General features: G+C 42.9%; 1 pseudogene; it reads right to left on the reverse strand.

The window, feature by feature from the left end:
* Positions 1–1,312: 1,312 nt before the first annotated feature.
* Positions 1,313–2,464, reverse strand: LOC125436983 (annotated as a pseudogene).
* Between the last annotated feature and the right edge of the window lie 15,127 nt (positions 2,465–17,591).

The following is a 17,591-nucleotide window of genomic DNA, read 5'->3' on the forward strand; positions in this document are numbered from 1 at the left end:
TCACTCCAGATTCTCTTCCACAGCAGCCAGCAGTAAAAGCCTATCCTGAGGAGACACAGCTCAAATGTAAACATTTTACATCCCCACCCAGAGGCACTGCTCACTACCTCCAAGAGGAATTTCTGGCAGTGCAAGGAGGCAAACAACAATTCTCATTCAATTCTAATTCAATTTATTTCAATTTACAGTCAGAGACCAGCATATACGTAGCACAAAGAAAAAAAATTCCACCACCAATGAGCTCAATGGACCCTTTTAGTTCAAGAGCTGGGACTGCAGTGTAACTGCGGCAAACCCAGGGTGGAAGTTGACTAACGTTGGCTCCACCCCTGAGATTGCCCTGCCATGCCCCCAGGGATGGCAAATCTGTCAGCACGTGCATGTGTCACTGCCTTGGGATGGGGCTGCCCAGCTCATCTTCTAATTGGCTGTCCATATTACCAACAGCCTAGTGAGGCTTTGTACCTCCTTTGATTCCATAGAACTAAGGGAACCACTCACCGGCATCATTGCTGGGAATTCCTTTTGTTATATACTTTGATTTTTGAACATGTAAATATAGCGTCACTTGGGTATTAGCATTGTCACACAAATGGATTGGGTGCCCCCTTTCCCTCTGGTTGTAATCTTTGTCATGAGTTTTCACAGCTCTCTAATGCTCGATATGTTCTCATTTTCAATACATATTCTCATTCCCATAACAAAGATTATAATGAGAGAAGAAAATGTCATAAAATTAATCCATTCTCATAACAGACTGTAATGAGGACAGAAAATGGAGCAAAATTAATCCATTCTCATGACAATCTGAAGATGGTAATGAGAACAGAAAATGGCATAAAATTTATCCTCCTTCTGACAATTTTGAAATTATAACCAGGCAAAGAAGTATGAGAGATTAACTGGCCCTCAGGACAAAGACTGACTAGAATGAAAAAGAAATTACCTCAAAGTAATCTATTATTGTGACACATTCTAAAAATGAAACTTAATTCTGATTATCTTTGGAAATCAGTAACCAACATCTAGCAGTTTATGCTTGTACAACCTCCAGAAATTACAGAAAATAGAGTTTGGAGGAGAAGTATGTGGTTGTAACGGTGAGAGTCACAATATTGATTTGGGGGGGGCGGGGAAGAGAGATTTTTGTTTTTTTGATATAGCAAAGGAGTATTTGTGTTCCCCTTTTTATTTATTTTTAAAACAGCATTGATTACACTGCAGCTAAACCAGCCATAAATGCAGCACCAGCTTTTTTCTTCTTCTGGTATTCTCCCAGATTAAGTAGCAGTTATCTCTTCATCATTCCCACCTAGTCAAGTATGGAAGCATTTCTAATTGAAGAAGTCTTCATATTCACAAAAGCCTTTTGGGGCTTTTTCTTCCAAATCAGTTTTGAGAGCTCCAACATCTGCCAACTTCCATTCAAGTTCTTCCACTGTCAGCTTTGTTCCTCCACACTCCATAATTCCCAAGTACTTGCCTTTGATCTGTCCATTTTCATATACAGTGTAGGCAAGCAACTGTCATGGTAATTTTCTCTACAGCTGCTGGCCATGGCTTTCACAAACTTGGTTTTGGGAAATTTTTGGGCAAGTAGGCTGAGATGTCTATTGATCAGTGAACACATAGGAACTCTTGGTTGATATAGATGAATGACAACCCACACATCTTTTGGGGCATTAGCCACTTCCTTGACATACTGTTCACCAGCAATTTCTTTGAGTTCTCCATATCTTCATCTCTTCTGTAAAGATTTCAATTCTTTTAAGCATTGTTTCCTTTAAATTGCCACTCGAGGGTGGAACTGTTACTGTTCAGAGTCCCAAACCAAAATAACAACACAACACTCTTGGCCATAGCCAAACCGTTTTATTGACAAAGGATGAAAAGAAGCGTGAATCGCAGCATGGGATCTGATCCGAACATTGGGCAGCCCGAATGCTGTGCCCCAATGAAACCTTCCTTCAACTCGCCTGTTGGAGGAAATAGATAACTTTGCACAGTACCAGTGAAACCCAGCCGGGCGAGGTTTCACTTCCAATTGCCTCATGAGGGTGTGAGGCGAATTGTGTCTGATCCTCTTTTCCCAGCTCTTTTCCCACCACGCCTGCCTCTGAAGCCCATCCAGGAAACATGCACATGCCGCAGCAGGTCCAGGTTCCATCTCTTGCCTGAAGCCCCCAGGGCAGGGCCTTTGGGCAGTTCCCTTCCGGGGCAGCGATGGCGGGCCCTGGTGATTCAGGGCCGCTCTTTTCCAAAGCTTTCATGTCCTCCTCATCAAAGTCATCTTCAATTTCTTTGAGCTGTTCCAAACTCATCTTTTCATATGGCTTCACTTCTGCCTCATTCTGTAAATGTAAAACCATTTCTTCAATTTCATCCTTAACATCTTTTTTGGTGGCAAAATCCCAAAGTTTTGTAATGTGTCATTCCATTCTGTATCTTCATTTGGATCCTGCATGTTGGTCTTCGTATGCAAAGCAAGGCTGGCCTCGTGGCTGCTGACCTCAGAGAAATTGTGGTGTAGAAAGCCTGCCGTGTCCCCAGGTGGCCAGAAGAGAACTGACAATATTTATTTGTAATGGTGGTTGTAATGGGGAGAGTCACAATATTTATTTGTTTGTTTAAAACATTTCTATGCTGCTTTCAATGTGATCAGAGTCCCTCAAGGAAGTATACAAAACCATAGAAACAATCAAAAACAACATTTAAAATGGTAAAATAAGTAAATAATAACACAAACAATTTTGAATAGATTATACAATAACTATATATGGTATAATGGTGGAATATCATGGATTCCATGAAATGTTTGAGAGTGCAACACATAAAAGAAGATATGCTTGACAATTCTTTCTGATTGTATGATCAGCAGTTTGGTAAGACGGTGAACTGGGATAGGTGCAGTCCACTAGAAGAAGGCCTTCTTCCTACTTTAAGCCTGATTGCTATATATATCCAGTTGGTGAAACAATTTCACAGAATTCCTACCTACTAATTATTTTGCTGCCACCAGCAAGATCTTCTTTATTCAATCAAGAGAGGTCCTGTCAACTCCTGAGAAAGAAAAAAAGAAACACCCTTTGTTTTCCCTTTGTTTGATAGTGTAACCTCAGCTTGTGGGTTCTGTGGGGCAGTACTTGGAATGAGTTTGCAAAGAGCCAAATTTAAACAAAACAGTTTACTTCTCTTTACAAATAACACTTTTAAAACATTTAACATTTACAATTCAAGGTTCTGTTCAGGTTGCATTTCAAGTCCTTCTATTTACAGTCTACTGATATTGCCAAGTCCAAATTCTTCTTTGCAAGTTGGCTGGCTCCTGAAGACTCCAAGGGCTTGATGAACAGGTTGCAACATGATGAAGGTTTCCAGGAGAACTCTCACCCATTACAACCACAAAAGAAAACCCTGAAACAATAAACTCCAACATTTACAACATAGCAAAAACAACAACTACCTTCCCAGTAGTTTCCAACAATATTGCAATTACCTTAACAAGGTGTTAAGGGCTTATAGAAATCAAGGTCCGAGTCTGGTAGCCTTGTCCTCTGCAAAAGAGCTCTTGCAACCTCTCTGCTGCTCCGAGTCTCCACCCCCTTACTGGGTCAACCCATTCTGGGCCAACCCATTCTGGGCATGGGGGTTACAATAGCACAGTCAATTGTGATAAAGACATGTTGCAGTTAACTGACCAATTTAACTCAAATATTCAGATAAGACAACTAGCAAGCAAAACACAGAAGGAAAAGATTTATCAAATTTCACTAGACAAAACAATTTGGGCAACTATTTAAGAAACAACTGGAACAAGCATATGATTTACTAATGACCTTATAGTCCAAACTTTACCAAAGCAGTTTAACTAAACCTTATTATATATTACATCGTACACCAAGGAGCCTACTCCACTACTTTTTGTGTGAACTGGGTGGGTTTCTTATCTCAAAGACTCAGGAATCTTCTCGACCCTAACCAGCTTTCTGAGAAAGAAAAAAAACCTTTCTCAACTTGCCCTTTCTGAGAAAACAGGGAGCCTTTTCTAACTGGCTTTTTTGAGAGAGTCTGGATCCAAGCAAAGGCATACATGCCAGAGGGACAGGGGGTATGGTGGGGGGAGCTGGCAGACTGCTGTGGGCCCACCAAGCACTTCTCGAGTCGAGGGGCACCCAGTGGGCTTGCAGAAGGCTCCTGGCCTGGGCCGGCTTCTGCCAGCCTCCTTACCTTTATTGGGGGCCAGTATCCAATAGAGGTGTGGGGGCGGCAGCCTGCCACAGCTCCCTAGGTGCCTCTTGAGTTGAGGGGCACTTTGGAGGGCTCATGGCAGCCTGCTGTGCCCCCCCACCTCTAGTAGAGGCCGGCCTCCAATAGAGGTGGGGATGGCCTGACAACCTGCCACAGGAAGGGGGTGCCCCACCACTCTGGGCATTCTGCATAGGGTGGGGGGTGCCCGGAGCAGATGTTGTTCCTGGGCACCATTCCCCCCCCCGATATGCATCTCATTCAAACTGAACTAAGAGACTAATAAATTCAGTAATCTGTCTCTAGGCATTCCTTGGTTGAGAACCATCACATGCCCTGGGGTGGGGGGAGGATGCTAAACTAGCTCATTAACTGCTAGCCCTCACTTTTATTTTAAACAAGGACATAAGAGAGTGAAGGGATTGGAATGCTTGGCAATGATTCTTTGAGGCTGCTTAAGAGACACTGACATGACTGATGTTGGGCAGCCCAATCCAGCCAGGGATGATACTGCTTCAGCACCACCCTGCCATCTCCAGAGGGCTTTTCAGTGGCATGAGGAAAAGGACCCCCCCCCCCAGCACCAAATAATGTGGTGTAAGTCCAGGACCTGAGCCACAGAGCAACTAAATGCAAACCTTGTGTGGAAGTCAACTAACACTGACTCCACCCCTGGGAATGCCCTCCACCCCCATTCCAGTGTCTAATCGGGATGCCAGCAATGCTCTGCAGCAACTCAGACTTCTAGGTTTCACCACTATAGACCCGAGGTGCAGTCCTTTGCACTGGTGGAGGAGCAAATATGTCAGTGCAGCCCTTCACTGCCTCCACAAGTGGATTCACCACTTCCATTTGGATTGGGCTGTAAAGCCCGCAAAATGTACTTCTATCCATCTCTGCCCCCACTGTACTATCAGTGATTTGCTGTTTATCTTGTGATATCATGTTGTGATGATTACCGGCACTTAGCCTTATTTCCTGCAAGTGGACTGCAGCTCATAAAGTGATAAGTTAGGACTTCTTGTGATTGGCAAGCTGAAAAAGGCAGAATTCTGAAATGCTGTGTGAGGAGATTTTGAGGGGAGTTCTGAATAGACTGCCTGAGTGAATGGGTGTGTGATGATTGGGCTCCATTCTAGTTTGTTAAACTACTCTATTTGAGGGACTGGAGGGTCAGATTAAAGGAAGAATCTGTACTATGTCCCTGGTGTTAACAAAAACAGTGCCACTGCATAAACACATGGGTTGCCTGGTTTTTCTCTGAGGAAAACCCGACTCATATAATAAAGTGGGAAGCTTATGAGAGTGAAGGTAAGGATAAAAAGAGTAATTGGCTTATTGAGGGTAAGCTGGAATTCCTGCTCTGTTAAGCAACATGTGGGCAAGACATATCCAGTGGAGATGTTTGTCTAGAAGTTAGTGTTTTAAGGAACTGTTTTTGAACTACTTACCTGAAGGTAAAAGGAAGGTCTTTTCAACTGAACAATAAGACCAACTGTCAATTCAACCCACCTATAGTGAGCAATCTGCCCTATTCCTGGCATCCCTTGTTAAGAATAAATAAATCCAAGGACCAGATCTATTTATTCTAGAAGTCACATGAAGCAAGTGAAAAACAATCCCCTATTAAGCCTGTCACAGCATCCCCCAAAATTCCTACTGGACAATATATTGACCAGCTAATTCCATTAAACTTCAGGGGAGAACAGGTGAGTCAACAGGACATGATGACTGCCTTTGCTAGGAAGAAACAGCACATTTATTAAGGCGAGCTTTCCCTGTTGACTGGTTGGCTGTCAGTCCAGCCATATGTCTCTATTGCAAAAAGTTAATTTCTTGAACCATGATCTCTACAGTATGCAAAACTGAAGAGTCACATTAATTTCTAGCGAAGACAACAGTGGAGAGGAAACTAGGACTTTAAATGTGCACGTGTTAAATACTGTCAATTCCATTGTATTATTCTGTTTGAATATGCAGAAATTAACCTTCAGAACAGTCTTGACATGCAAATGAACTGATGAACTGTTCAATGAAAAATTGACTCTTCGCTTGTGACCAGAAAGCAGACACAAGCTAAACTGGTAGGGATTTGAGCATTCATAAGTACAATTAAGTATTCTTCAGTTAATTGCTAATGTTTCTGGGTTTTTTAAAAAAAAACTATAAAAAGCTCTTTCACAACATTCTGGCATTAACTTCATCATAACATCACTAAATAAATGCAGGTATACTTAACAATACTTATTCCTACTCTAGTAAGAACCTTTTGCTATTCAGGTGCATTAGAGGTGACATGTCAAGTGATGCAGTGCCAAATCCTTACAAGAGAAAATATTTAAAAGGTCAAAATTTATTTTTACTAGCAAGTGTTGCAATTAGTGTTAAAAGTACTTAGCAAGTGAAATGAGGGTGATGCTGAACAGAAGTTGTACTGCTGCCAGTTTGTATGATACAGAGCAATTAGTAATTAGTTGACCTTTCTCACTAATAGGTCTCCTTTTAATATTTATGGAAATGTCATGTACCTAGTTCCTCCCCTCCCCCGTGCACTATACCTGAACAGGTTTCATTTTTTAAAGAAGAACAATGGCCTGTAGCCTGAGATCCTGCTTGTTATTCAAATCACTATGTGAATTTCAGTCTTCTACACTTTCAAGGGTTTGGCCATGTACACTGTTTACTGTCCATTCTTGTCTTCCAGTTTTTTCCCTCACCAACTTCCCTGTGACCCTCGCTTATTGTACTTTTGGATTATCTGGTGTTCTGATTCCTCTTTTTTTCTCTTCCTTGGCCTGTAGCAATCTAATATTTGTGGTGATTTGTCCCTCTTTACCTGTGATTCCTTTGCTTTGTTAGCCTCTCTCAAGAAGCTGAGTAGCTTAGCGAGCAGCTTGCAGTGACCCTTAGGAACAGAATTGTTGAAGCAGTGGTGACCAGAAGCCCCGCCGAAGGCTGAGCTCTTCTGCATCATTAATAGAGGCTTTTATCATCACTTCAATGAAACTCCTCAGTGAACCTACAGATTTAAAAACAAACCATTGAAATATGTATAACGTTTGCAAACGTCAAGCTATGTACTCCAGGATGGTATTCAAATCAATGTCATGAAGTTTTTGAATGCCTACAGTCTGGATCTAGGGAAAAATACCTGCCAATAAAACATTTCAACAATATTCAGTACTTCTTGCAAAATAGAACAGCAGCACTGAAGACATTCTTGAAACATGTGAACAGCTTTGAATGAAAAAATGGACTGTGTTTGGTTGATACATATGAGAAAAGAAAGAATATGAGAAAAATAACTTTCAGCAACAGATAGCAGGATGTTCTTTTTGGGGCACTGAGTAGGCATGTGATTTCATTCATTTACATTTTCATTTATTTTCATTTTCATTGTTTCTATAAGCATTTGGATTTTTTTTTCATTTCATTTATGTTTCTATTTGTATTTGTTACCATTGCTTCAATGATAATGCACTCTTCCTCATTTCTCTGAAGCATTTGCTATGATGTGCTACTGTAGTGTTCATTCCCTGCAGGTTTGATTTTCACTAACACACATTTCTCGCCTCTCCAGCACTCACCCTGCAGCAGATCTGAGAATCCCTGTGGTTACTGAGTATGACTTTTCCTTTCAGATCATAGGAAAAGTGCAGGAGACCACAATAAGTTGAGCCTGCTTCAGGTTTTCTGGCTCCTCCCTCCCTTCTCCTGTCCACACCGCAGTGGCTCTTCCCACTCTTCAGAGCAATCAGAAGGACTGCTGTATTGGTTTTTTTAATGGTCTAGCTGGTAGGGGGGGAAAGAGACCAGATGTTTGCTCGCCTCCCCCCCCCCCCAATTCACTTCAGTCAGGCCCTTTCTGCACAGAAATTATGCCGGTGGAGGGGAAGGGCCATTCGCATGGGAGCGTGCGAATGGCCCCCGCAGAGGCCAGCACAGAAGAGTCGGCTCCGCACGGAGTCGCCTCTTCTGCATCCCCCCACTCTCCTCGTCCTCCAGCATCGGTCTGGAGGGCTGCAGGGATCCGCCCATGCAGCCCTCTGACCTCCCGGGGTCAGAGGTCAGCATGGGTGGGTCCCTGCAGCCCTCCAGACCAATGCTGGAGAACAAGGTGAGTGGGGGGATGGGAAGGCGGTGCTTTCCAAAAACCTCCCTCAGGAAGGGAGGTGGAAAGCGGCGCCTTCACGCCGCTCGGGGCCACACAGGACGGCGCTGCTGCATTGCAACAGTGCTGCCTGTGTGAACAGTTGCCCAGGGATGGCATTTTTGCCATCCCTGGGCCGCTGTAAATGGCCTGTGCGGAAAGGGCCTCAGTCTTGAAACAGCAGCTTCTCACAATTTTGCTCCCTGCCCCTGCACTTCCTCTCCAATCTCTCATCTTTATAGGAACTCTTCATTCAGTTTGTATCCTGCCCTTTCCGAACTATAGTCAGGTTCAGGACAGCTAACAACCAGAAAACACAATTCAATAAAATGGTAGTTGTAATATATAAAACATAGCTGCCCTGAACACAGTATATAAAACAGCTGAGAAATCTCCACGATCCCCTCTCCTTAGTGAAACACAGGTTTCTAATGATGCAGAATAAAAAAAATGAAGCTATCATTCAGACTTTTGAAAGATATTGGGAAATTTGGTGAAACCTGTTTGGAACATAGTGTTTTAAGCACTGTAAAAGGATATACATGTTAAGCCAGTTCTGGAACTTGAATATTTTCCAGAGCACACCTAACCCCCACACCATCTGCCCCAGCCATCATACTTGACTGGTTTCCACCTCAGGTTTAGACTGTTAACTATGTAAAATCTAACATCAAGCACAATTTTATTTATTTTTTAATAATTTGCATAGAAGAAAGCATAATGCATGCAAAGGGTTCCTCTGGACCCTGACATGTAACTCCTGCTTATGGGGCAATGATATTTTCCACTTCTGCTTTAAAGTTTTTAAGTAGAGGTTTATCAATCCATAATACATAAACCCACTCAGTTACCAGTATCTGTTCCATGTCTCCATTTCCTGTGAATGTATAAAAAAAATTCCACAACTGGACAGTCTGTCTGAATTGACTGCTGATTAACAGAATTGGTTTTGACCATTTGGAACACTATGAATTTAATAAGCAAAGCCTTACAGTTGATTTTGTTTCCAGTGTATGTCCTCATAGATGCATTGTTCAGAAGGAACCTCTATGTCTCTTCTTTTGAAAATTAAGTTCCTAGGCTTGTGCTGTCTGCCTCAGCTCCATCATGGCTGAAGTCTCACCTTGGCAGTCATTTGACAGCTACTTAGGAGCTACAAAGTCCTTGCTTTAGAAAAGCTGAGGACATAACTCTCCTTAGGTTATGCTGATGAAGGTCCATGCTGATGAGGGTCCAACACCTTAGAAGAGAAATGTATACATGGGTGGTTCAATTGCATGCCTACCCATCCCTTTGGGAGCTTGCAAGGCCAGGCAGTCACCTCAGCCTATCAAAGTAATTTTGCTAGCAAATACAAGTCCTCCTTAGTACAAAATCTAATTACCATAAAGACATCAGGTGGGCTTGATTACTTTTATGGATCCTTGCCTGAATGTCTCCTGTATCCTTCATGGCTGAGACCACTATCCTGCCAGTCTTCTTGCCCACCAGTGATATCCCCCTGCTTGTATGTCATCCCCTTTTATTGTCCTGCTGGGACACCCCTCCCTTTTTACTAAATCAGAGCCAGGAAATCCATAGATGTTTATCCTGTAATGGATAATGAACTCTGAGTTCTTGTATTTGACAATAATTTGTTGGATGTTCGTTTTTGCTGGCTCCTACAACTATCACTGGTGATTTCTTCTGATCTATTTGTACATAAGCTGCCAGCTCTGCTTTTCTTCCTTTGGGACTCTGGGACATTTCTTAGCCACACAAGAGCGTCAACTTATATTCTCATTATTGCTTTTAGGACCCTTGGAAACTCTGTCTAAGTCACTTATTCTTTATTTTTGGTTCATTAAGACAGTCAATGTATCTTATCCCGATCAACAGACTAAGGATAGGTAAATGTCTCTGCTTTTACAAGAGTTGGACTTGTCATTCCTTTTCTCTTAAAACTCTCCTTTAAATATCTTGCTCTCCCATTTGTCTTCATGGCCATTCCACAGCATAGAATTCTCACTCAGCCAATGGCTTGGCTTTCTTTCACTTGTCCCCTTCTCTTTTTTCTCTTCATACACACATCCTTCTTGAACACAACCATTTATTATTCTTATGCTAAGTACATTTCAGTTCATGGACTGTTATTTTTCCCTAAATAAACACCAAGTCTGTTTTGGAAAAGATCTGTTTGTTTTGTGGTTACTGGTAGTCCATTATAGGCACTTTGAATTTGCTTGGACACTACTCTTGTGAAGGTTCCTAAATTACACATCCTGCTTCCCCTAAATGGAGAGTGAGTCAGTTTTCCAAACTAGCCAGACTGTGTATAATAAGGGTAATTCCTCTAGATTGGTTGTGGTTTGGGGCAAGTGATCTACACTCAAGTTAGATACATTTCTAAGGATAATGTGAAAGGGAGAACATGTGGTAACACTAGCAAGATAAGGTGATAAACAGCCTTTTCTTTTGGAAAAAATCAGATTTCATCTATGCACAGTAAATCAGCTATTAGACATTTTGGAGTTCCCATTTTACTTGTCCATGTAATATATCAGAACAGATCTCATCTGATATTTTTTGCCATCAAGTCACATCTGACTTATGGTGAACTCTGGTGGAGTTTTCAAGGCAAGAGAAGTTCAAAGGTGGTTTGCCATTGCCTGCCTCTGAGTCATGACCCTAATATTCTTTAGAAGACTCCCATCCAAATACTTCCCAGAGTCAATTCTGCTTCTGATATCTGTTCTGAGTTTGGATGAGACTTGGATTATTCAGGTCAGGCCAATACTGCGTAGTATATTATATACAAAATATCAGTATGATACATAACATATATCATAAGATTATGAAATATTATTAATTAATTAAATCTGTATTAATTAATTTAGCAGCAGAATTAAGCACAGAGTTTAGTATACATATAGAACAAAATCTGAGAGAAGATACCTAAAAGGTTTTCAGTTTTTCAAGTGAAACTTTCTGTACTGTCAGTGCTTATGTAAATGAAGACTCTAAAAGATTAAGTTGACTACTAAATGTAGCTTTATGTTTTCCATTATATCAGTGTCCTGCGTATTGGAATCAAGCACTGCCAATGCTGGGGGTGTACACATATCTTTCTCAGAGGTATATTTTTGTTGTAAATGTTTGAAATGTGAAGCAGAATCTGATTTGACTCATCCTTTGGCACCAGATGTGGTTAGATGGAAGCAGTCAGATTCTTTGGTCTTCTCATCAAAATCTATTACAAGATAAACACTACATTATTCAAGATGAAAAACAGACATTTTATATATGCATTAGTCAGCAGGTTAGTCAAGATGTATTACATATTGAAAGCCATAACATTATCACAAATGCAAACTATTAAATGCATAGAACTACAGAATAGTAATAGAAATACTACAGCTCATGTCATATCTTACCATTTGGCCACCCTTACAACTTAACAGGTGAAATGTATAAAATATTTTCTAATCTTAGCAACTGGCACAGCAAACAGTATGATCATGAATGGAACTTGTCTGTCATTCACACATGCTGAGAAGTCAATTGTTTTAAAATGCTCACTTGAATAATTGTAGAATTTCATTGTGGGGAATATTTAAATTTAAACAAAGTTTGATAGATTATTCACAGTGAGATGTCTCTTTGTTAAGCAAGTCAAGAAATATGCAAAATATAAAGAACTAAATGCAATAAAAAGTCAGTAGTACTTAAAATAAAACTTAATTTATTTGAGTGATTTATCAATTTTACATAATGTTCAGTCAGATCAGAATAATTATATAGTTTCTGTTGCATCATGCATGCTTTTGCCATTTTATATATATACACACCAGTGTGGTATAGTAGTTAAGAGCAGTGGACTCTAATTTGCAGAATTAGGATAGATTCCCCAGTCCTCTTCATGAGCAGCAGACTCTAATCTGGAGAAGCAGATTTGACTCTCCACTCCTCCACACAAAGTCTGCTGGGTGATTTTGGGTTACTTACTGTTTTTCAGCAGTCTCTCAGCCTCACATACCTCACAAGGTGTGACAGACTGCTTATAAAAGGGCTCATTTGAAGGCGCAGTTCAAAGAAGCAATGCAAAGAGTTAACCCAGAGCCCCTTTTGATAGGCTGGCTGAGCTGCAGTTAGCTATAAGGGTCAGATGGTGTGTGCTCATGGGTCAGTCAGTCAGAGGCAAGATTAAGAGGTAGTCAAGGGCTAAAGAGAGAATTACCAGAGCTGACAGGAAAAGAATATTTCAGCAGGGGCTAGGAAGCCAGGTGTTGGAGAAGGGCATCAGAAGGTCAGAATGGTTGGTTGTATGATACCTGAGTCTTGAGTCCCAAGAACCCTAATCATGGGGACAATACTAAAACCACATGAAGGGCTTGGCTATAGTCTCTGCTGAGACAGCACCTAGCTATGGGACTGGAGAGTCTCTGAGGGTGTGTGTTTTATAATTGGCAGAGCCAAGAGAGTGTATAGAGGAACCTCAAAGCTTGCTCTGTTTAGCTCAGTGTGAATACTCTTTGGGGAAAAGGGTGGATGGTTTGAGGTATTTGTTCAGGCCTGTGTAGAAAGGTTTACCCTGAAGAAAGTAACTGAGTGAAGGAAGATCTATTTGAATTGAATCAACATTTTATCTGAAACAGCTAAAGTAAATTACTAAGAACTGTCTGTTACATCCAAGTATTCCTGCCTAAGAAAAAGTAAAGCTTAATTATCTCTTTAACAACTAATCTTAGAAGTCCTGTAAATCAACATTCCAACTTTGTTTTAATGTTTAGCAAGCCTCACAAAGTTTCTTTAGGGTATGACCAAACCAGTCTGAAGGGCGTAAGCAGTTTTAGAGGGGAAAAGTGAGATCTCCTCTCAGTGCTAAATTTCCCTCAGAAGTGGGTGAAAAGAGATATCATCTGGACAAGACTGGCTTCTCAAGAGCGGGGGGGGGGGGGTAACAGCCCTGCCAAGGCTTGCTTCGCCTCGGTAAATTGTTCTCCCTCAGTGTATTTAGGGAAAGGATGTTTTATTAGGACAAGGATTCCATTACAGTGGTGTCAGCTGGTGGGAAGGATTCATTATACAAGGTATTTGTTGCTGGGAGGGAAAGGGAAGGCAATTCTAAGCTCCTTTGGGCTTCTTAAAAGATAGGCCCTTTCCGCACAAGCCATATACAGCACCCTAGGGATGGCAAAAACGCCGTCCCTAGGGAACTGTTCGCATGAGGGGTACAGCTGCTCCGCAGGCGTGCCGCCCTCGCTCCTCCCCAGCGGCGCAAAGCCGCCATTTTCCCACCTCACTCCCTGAGTGAGGTTTTTGGAAAATGGCAGCTTCCAGCCACTGCCGTGTGAACAGCAGGGCTGGAAGGCGCCATCCCTCCCCCGTTTCTCAATTGACTTACCTTCCCTGTGACCGTCCGGCACGTTGCCGAGGCCTGGGGACACGCCCCCTGCCCTGCGACTCCGGAGCGGTCACACAGGGCAGGGGGGTGTGTCCCTTGGCCTTGGTGATGTGCCGGACGATCGCAGGGAAGCTACGTCGATTGGGCGACGGTGCTCCGCAGTGCCGTCTTCCCTGTCATTCCCGGGACCATTCATGCGAACGGTCCCGCGGGGGGTTGGGTCAGCATCATGTATGCCGATCCAACCCCCAGCGTGGCCATGCGGAAACGGCCTTAGAGAAAAATTGAGTATACAAAGATCTTGCCACTGTTATGCATACTCTAATAATATCTAGATTAGATTAAATACTGATTAGGTAGAAAAGTGGCATAAAATGGTTTTAATAAATTAAGTAAACAAATAGATCACATGCTTTCAAAATTTTCCTTATGTGAATTTTGATCCCCTCTTATGTTAGCAGAGATACAAATGAAGGAAGCTTTGTGCTACTACAGATCAGCATAAAACATAGAGCCATCAGATTGTCTCATTTCACTTTAAATGTCATAGTTGTGGGGTCCCCCTAGGCCCGCTTTCCCAGCCTTTACTTAACATCTACATGTGACCCCTCGCTTCAGCTGGAAAGGGTTTTTTGGGCTGGGTTGTCACCACATGCGGATGACACCCAGCTCATTCTGTTGATGGAGGGGGGGGGGCGGCCTCTGCCCCTGTTGCTCTACAGCACTGTTTGGAGTCGGTAGCTGGTTGGTTGAGGCAGAGTGGCTAAAACTTAATCCAACGGCGACGGAGGTCCTCTGGCAAGGCCGGGGGGAGAGACTCAGGGGAATTCCGGCCGCCGGTCTTGGAGGGGTTTCGAGTTGACTCTGGCATCGTCGGTCTGCAGGTAAGCCTGGGGGTCCGCCTGGACTCTTCATTATCAATGGAGGGCCAGGTGGGCCCATGTTACCCGGGTTGCATTCTTCCACCTCCGCCAGGCCCGGCTGCTGGCTCCCCATCTCTCCCAGTCCCACTCTGGCTAATGTGCATCCATGACGACGGTCACCTCGAGGCTGGATTACTGTAACTCGGGCTTCTAATGCTGGCCTCTCTCCCTCATGACTGATCCTGGAAGTTGAAGCTGGTCCAGTGTTCTGCAGCCCAGCTTCTGGACAGGTGGTGGTTATTCAGATCACATCACTCCTGTGCTGTGCTGTCTGCACTGGCTCCCAGTGGAGTTCCGGATCGCCTCTTCAAGGTGTTGGGGCATGACCTTTAAGGCCTTTACGCTGCATGGGGCCCCCATACCTACGGGACCGCATCACCCCCCCTATGTCTCAGCCAGGGCTGCTGCGTTCTGCAGCCATAGAGCTACTGGAGATCCCTGGTCTGCCATGATGAAAGGGCTGGTTTCTAATTCGCCATTAGGGCCTTTACGGCCCTGGCTTCTGCCTAGTGGAATGCTCTATCTCCAGCTGTCCTCTGGTTCCAAGTGGACCTTGGTGAGTTCCGCCAGAGGGCCTGTAAGACTGAGCTAATCCACCGGGCCTTTGGCGGGGCTGGCCGCGGTTTTATCACCCCCCACTGAAGCTGTCGGTCACCATCTGGGGTCGGGCCCTGGCTTCCATCTTGGCTCCACTTACCCCCTCCCTACATTGGCCTGTGGATCGGGCTTTGATATTTTGATAATTTGATATCTTGATATTTTTAATTAATATACAATCAAAGTTGCATTAAGTTTTATAGTTTTAAGTCTTATGTTTTAATGAATTGAGGTAACCTTTGTATTGATATGTTTTACTGATTGCTGTTGAATGTGCAACTATTCTGTGAGCCGCCTCGAGCCCTTTGGGGGTGAGGCGGCTTATAAATCACATAATAAATAAATAATAAATAAATAGTGGGGGGGAGAAGTTTGGTAATTTATATGGGATTTTTATAGAATGGAATAAAAAATGTACTATGTACACATAACTTTAAAATAGTATATTTCACTTAATATATTGTACTCTTTCAGTCATGCTTCTGAGTGCAGACAGTCCACTCATCCATCTGTGAGTCATTGAATGATAAACCATAAAGATCTCATTCTTAAGAAATGACAGACTGTACTGTGGCTGTACTTGCTCAGAAGGCTCCATCTGATAAAATACTGTTGGACTTTCTGAATCAATTGTTGGCAGACAAATAGTCATTGCTGTTGAATTCTGCTAGGTTCTGAGCTAATGTATCAGCTATATTCTGATGGTTAAGCATCATGCTCTAAAACTGAATCTTTAGAAGTTAAGCTCATCCCTTCTTCTCACAAAGGAGAAGTATGTCATCCTGAAAAAATAAATGTGTCACTGAAATACTATATTCATATTATCCAAAATGTGCTAAACAATTAAACTTCTTAATTATGAGTTGAATCCTGTGGTCGCCTTGTGGTAAATGAGGAATGTCATATTGAGACACAGCTTCTTTTCACTGGAGGAAGATATTCTTCCTCTAATGGACAGAAGTTTCCTCCAATTCCCTCCAGTAGAAAAAAACATTAAATCCAACCCAGTGTCAGAAGAACTAGAAGGTGGTGCCTAAGTTTACATACATACATAAGCCTTTATTGGCATAAACAGAAAAAGTTACATAAATCAGGAACAATTGCATGGATACATGATAGATAAAGGCCCCACGGGGAGCACAACAAATACGTTCTACTGGGAACTCTCAACTATCTCCGCAATGAAATTGGCGATCTCTTCACAAAGACCGGGGTCCGAGTTGTTTAACAATAGAGATAACCTAATCAGATCAGGCAGCCCAGATTGGAAGAAAAAAATGTAAGTTGGTATATTTAGATCTGATGTTATCAAATCTGGTGCAGTGCAAGAGTTGGTGAGTCAGGGTTTCAACCACATTAAGTTTGCAACTGCATAACCTTGCGGATTTATCTAAATTGCTGAACCTACCCTTTAATAGGACAGAGGGCATAACGTTAAAACGTGCAATGGTAAGGGCTCCTTGCGCGTGGGTTCATTAAGGTATGGAGGTAATAGGCCATACGTCTCTGCTCAAATGGAATTAGGAGTTGTGTTGGGGAGCAGGTTCGTTTGGCTGCTAGATGCAAATTTGCAAATTCTAGATCTAAAAGCCGATCTCTGAGCCTATTGTACGCCTCTGAATAGGACATTAGGTAGAGTGTTTCGATAGGCAGGCCGATGGAAATAATCTTTCTCTCGATTAGAGAAGAGCAGGGGTTAGCCTAAGTTTAAATGGTAACAGCTTCCACATTCACTGGATCTTCAAGCATAGAATCATAGGCCGTTTTCACATGGCCACGATGGGGGTTGGGTCAGCGTACATGACGCCGACCCAACCCCCCCCAGGACTGTTTGCACGAACGGTCCTGGTTGCAGTGGGGAAGACGGCGCCGTGGAGTGCCGTCGCCCGGTCGACCTACCGTCTCTGTGGCCGTCCGGCGTGTCTCCGAGGTCAGGGGACACGTCCCCCCTGCCCTGTGCGACCGCTCCGGCATTTATGGCCCGTGTGGAAAGGGCCATAGAGTTGGAAAGGCCATACAGGCCATATAGTCCAACTGCCTGCTCAATGCAGGATCAGCCTACACTAGAGCATCCCTGACAAGTGTTTGTCCAGCTGCTACTTGAAAAACACCTGTGAGGTGGAGCTCACCACCTCCCTGGACAGCCAAATTCTACTGTTAAACTACTCTCACTGTAAAAACGTTTTTCCTAATAGCCATACAATACCTTTCTTCCTGCAATTTAAATTCATTATTGTGAGTCCTATCCTCTACTGCTAACAAGAACAGCTTTCTGCCGTCCTCTGAGTGACAG

The sequence above is a fragment of the Sphaerodactylus townsendi genome, linkage group LG07, assembly GCF_021028975.2.
Source record: "Sphaerodactylus townsendi isolate TG3544 linkage group LG07, MPM_Stown_v2.3, whole genome shotgun sequence".
NCBI lineage: Eukaryota > Metazoa > Chordata > Lepidosauria > Squamata > Sphaerodactylidae > Sphaerodactylus > Sphaerodactylus townsendi.